This window comes from Crinia signifera, chromosome 1, assembly GCF_055691185.1.
Source record: "Crinia signifera chromosome 1, ASM5569118v1, whole genome shotgun sequence".
Taxonomy (NCBI): domain Eukaryota; kingdom Metazoa; phylum Chordata; class Amphibia; order Anura; family Myobatrachidae; genus Crinia; species Crinia signifera.
The window spans coordinates 14,274,093-14,279,165 of NC_139217.1; the positions used below are offsets into that span (position 1 = coordinate 14,274,093).

Consider the following 5,073-nt stretch of genomic DNA (forward strand, 5'->3'; position numbering starts at 1 on the left):
CGATTACAGCACCGACTATTCCCTGTTAGTTCCCCAGACAGGTACTGGGCCGGCCCACCACTGTTTAGCTTCTGGGTTCGGATGGTACCAGGCGCTTTCAGTGGGGTATGGCTGTAGAGTGAAATAATTAAGAGGGTAGCGCTGGTGGGAGTGAGAGTAGAAGTGACAAAAAAGTGGGAGAGAGAGAGGGGGATGAATGTACCCTCAGTCCAAAGAAGGATAGTGTTCGAGGTGTCAGAAATTGGAAAGTCTGATCACCTGGTTCACCCCGGGGTTTGTTAACACACTGTTTATTGAACAGAACAATTTCGGTTCGATCAATGATTGGATCACTGATTGGTTCCTGCGAGGGAGGTTCTGTTTGGGGGTATTGGTCACCCTGAGACAGTCTCCACACCCTGTGATAGTCTCTTAGATTATGCAATAATGACCTCCAGGTTCACAGAGAAATACTGTTAAGAGATTAAATAACAGACGGTATACTGATATCACAGGATAGGCTGGTTGTTAAATATCCTGTTAAACATTTGAATTAGCAGTCAACCAAATTATGTCATGCAAGTTGAATCTCTGCTGGAACCGCATATACATGAACACTGCTTCAACCACCAAATTCACAGAGAAATGCTGTTGTGGGGTTGAATAGCAAACATTATGGTAATGTCATACGATAGAGAAGTTCAAGTCACATACATTGCCAACAATTTATCAAACAGCAATCTGCTTGAACAGCACATGTATACCAACCATTTTAACATGCATCTATTTAGCACAGAGACGGCGTGTAACGTGCCGGTATTAAAGGCTCATCAATATTAGTGACTATACACACTGTAGGTGCACTGCGTTACCAGTGCTGAGATTAGTGACTGATGTCTAGCGGGGGGAATGACCGCTCGCAGTGCGGCTGGGTGTCTGGAATGGAGGCACAAATGCAATTGATCACCCTGGGGTGGGGGGATGGAGGGATAGCAAGAAATGTCTCCCTTTGCTGGGGGGGCTGGCAGGCTCGAGCCTGCTTTACCTTCCTGCTGCTGGTTATTTCGTTTTCAATAACCACTACTATATCCAAGGAAGGGGGACAGCGATGGGGGCAGCCTGTGCCCCCACGTACGCCAACCTCTTCCTTGGATGGTGGGAGAGGGAGTTTGTCTTTCAGGAGGAAATGGACACTGAATGCATACACAGCTGGATGCGTTATATAGATGACATTTTGATCATATGGAAAGGTTCTCACCAACATCTCACCAACTTCATCCAAAAACTTAATGAGAACAATCTTAATCTGAAATTCACATACGAATGGAGCAGGGACAGTATCACCTTCCTAGACCTTCGCATCTATCGAGGAGATAACAACATCCTATCGACCGAACTATACAGGAAAACAACCTCCACGAACAGCTTACTGCATAACACCAGCGCCCACTTTCCCCCAACCAAGACAAATCTACCCAAGGGAGAATTTTTGCGACTTCGCCGCAACTGCTCAGAGGATGCTGTTTACGAGGACAAATGCAAGGATCTGTCAATTAGGTTGCAAGAAAGGGGCTATTCAAAAAGAACTATCAAAAAAGCCAGAAGAGAAATCCAAACCATCGAAAGGGACGAAATGCTGTTCCGCACTAAACCTACCTTGGAAGACACCAAAACCATCAGGATGGTGGGGGACTTTTGCGACGAATGGAGAGAAATCTCCAACATCATCCAAAAACATTGGCATGTCCTGCTGTCAGATGATGACCTGGCAACCAGCCTTAATCACAAAGTCGACATGAGCTGGCGTAGGGCCCCAAATTTAAGGGACAACCTGGTTCACAGCCACTTCATAGCCAAACAACCGAATAAACCCGTGACGACAGGGAGCTACCCATGTGGAGGATGCAAAGCCTGCACTCACATCATAAACATCACATCCATAACAGACCGATATGGGGAAACCATCAATATTCGGGGATTCCATAATTGCAAGTGCACCAATATGATCTACTGCATCACTTGCCCATGTCAAATCAAATACGTGGGGATGACCTCAAGACCTCTTAAACAGAGAATCCTCGAACACATAGGCAATGTAAGAAATGCAACTAATGATCGAAAAAAATTTAAAACCATCACTACAGTTGCCCGTCATTTCCAGCAAGCACATGACTCCAATACCAACGTACTCAGTTTCTTTGGACTTGAGCAAATTCACTTAGGCAGGAGAGGTGGTGACATCAACCAAGCACTACTGAGAAGAGAGAGCTGGTGGATTTTCCAACTGGGGACACTTGCACCTAATGGCCTCAATGAGGGTATCAACTACAGTGCCTTCCTTCAATAAACCCCTTTCCACCCCATTTTTTGAACCACCCATACGCCATTTGCCGCCCCTCCTCACACAAGGCTTTTTGAGACACCGTTAGTAGCGGGTATTGTAATATAACCTGCTCCATGTACCTATTCAACCGTACCACCGGGAATTTATGACTTATAATCGATTTGACCAAGCACTAGACCAACATAGGTTCACGCCTATAACGGTACTATTACCTTATTACGGGGCCCCCCCAGATGTATAAATGTTACAGTATAACCTTGCTATGTATACAGTGTGTTGTTTGTTTGTTTGTTTTTTATCGTTGTTTTTTATCATTGCTCAAAACCCTAGTATCATACTAGGAGCATGTCCCATCCAGCCACTATATGAATATATGAATACCTTAAAATCGCACCGACGGAGTGCACAGATATCACCATACTTTGATGGCTAACTCCACACAACTCCATTACCTCTCACATGCCAGTTACTTAGTACTTGCCTTTTGCTTCCTTTTCAGTCTCAAGATCAAGCTAATTAATTTATTAGCACACGGATGCTCAGCATAATGTGTCCTTATATTTTGGCCACATTTTTTCTAATCATAAAGACAACAAGTTTTCATTTTTACTACTTTTCATTTCTCAATATACTGCCTAGTATTTGTTTATTATTGTTATTTTTCCTATTACCAAGACTTTTAGTCTTTCTGTTTACATCAGTATTTCTTTCAGATACCATTACCAACCAATCTCCATAATGACGTTTTTTCATTCATTTATCTGTTCTTGTATCAATGTATCAGCACAAACAGGGTTAATCATATACCCCTGCTAATGATTCTCACAGTACTTTGTCTTTCCCCCTGTTATATGCCAAATTTTATTTACTAAACATATTATGAGCAACAGGGTTCATTTTCCCATATATATCAATCATGTTCATCAATATTTAACCAATAACAGGGTCTATCGCATATCCCCTGTTAGGATTTCCCTACATCCCTTTTCCCTTTCGACCTGTTTCCAGCTACCTTCTTTAGGTTCAAGTCGGCATCAGGTTAATTCACCTTTGCTCACTATACAGATCAATACAACCCAGTCCATCCCGGGGAACCATTATCCACAACAGAGGGTCTCCCCCTGTCATCTTACGTAGTGCACAGTACCTTCCCCGCACAGACTCGCAGATTAACTGCATACTTCAACACTGGCCACTTCTGATTGGCCACGCATCATGTTAATCAAAGGCGGCGCCCACAGATTGGCTGCTAGTTCCGTCATTAGACGGGCTTCCCCCTTCCCCTCCACGCGTCAGTGACCAAGCGTCAAGCGAAACACGTGTCTGACGCAGGACACACCCCCCTGAGGACTCCCTCTCCGTTGTCTCATCCCGGACACGCCGCTCCGGCACCCGCTGCGCCTTACCCGCAGGGAGGACACGCTGCTCCGGCACCCGCTGCGCTCCCAGCAGCAGGAAGGTAAAGCAGGCTCGAGCCTGCCAGCCCCCCCAGCAAAGGGAGACATTTATTGCTATCCCTCCATCCCCCCACCCCAGGGTGATCAATTGCATTTGTGCCTCCATTCCAGACACCCAGCCGCACTGCGAGCGGTCATTCCCCCCGCTAGACATCAGTCACTAATCTCAGCACTGGTAACGCAGTGCACCTACAGTGTGTATAGTCACTAATATTGATGAGCCTTTAATACCGGCACGTTACACGCCGTCTCTGTGCTAAATAGATGCATGTTAAAATGGTTGGTATACATGTGCTGTTCAAGCAGATTGCTGTTTGATAAATTGTTGGCAATGTATGTGACTTGAACTTCTCTATCGTATGACATTACCATAATGTTTGCTATTCAACCCCACAACAGCATTTCTCTGTGAATTTGGTGGTTGAAGCAGTGTTCATGTATATGCGGTTCCAGCAGAGATTCAACTTGCATGACATAATTTGGTTGACTGCTAATTCAAATGTTTAACAGGATATTTAACAACCAGCCTATCCTGTGATATCAGTATACCGTCTGTTATTTAATCTCTTAACAGTATTTCTCTGTGAACCTGGAGGTCATTATTGCATAATCTAAGAGACTATCACAGGGTGTGGAGACTGTCTCAGGGTGACCAATACCCCCAAACAGAACCTCCCTCGCAGGAACCAATCAGTGATCCAATCATTGATCGAACCGAAATTGTTCTGTTCAATAAACAGTGTGTTAACAAACCCCGGGGTGAACCAGGTGATCAGACTTTCCAATTTCTGACACCTCGAACACTATCCTTCTTTGGACTGAGGGTACATTCATCCCCCTCTCTCTCTCCCACTTTTTTGTCACTTCTACTCTCACTCCCACCAGCGCTACCCTCTTAATTATTTCACTCTACAGCCATACCCCACTGAAAGCGCCTGGTACCATCCGAACCCAGAAGCTAAACAGTGGTGGGCCGGCCCAGTACCTGTCTGGGGAACTAACAGGGAATAGTCGGTGCTGTAATCGATTATATCAGTAGAGGACAGAGCGCGGTGAGAGTTTAAGCCTCATCACTATCCTCTTTACCCCACCTTCTCATTATATACTTTATTTCCTCTTAATTTTTCACATCCTCAGAACACCTGGGGAGGTGTGTCCTGCGCTATCACAACTGTCATTTCTATCCACGACTAACAATTTTCTATATGTCGATATTGTGTATTACAAAATGAACAGTTGGTGTAAAATATGAAATAATTTTCGCTACTCGTATTTATAAACCCATCATTGGTT

The 5,073-nt window shown here is 44.6% G+C and overlaps 2 pseudogenes; one reads left to right on the forward strand and one right to left on the reverse strand.

The window, feature by feature from the left end:
- LOC146040229 (5S ribosomal RNA) lies at window positions 1–119 on the reverse strand (annotated as a pseudogene).
- A 4,568-nt stretch (window positions 120–4,687) lies between these two features.
- LOC146040240 (5S ribosomal RNA) lies at window positions 4,688–4,806 on the forward strand (annotated as a pseudogene).
- Window positions 4,807–5,073: the final 267 nt, after the last annotated feature.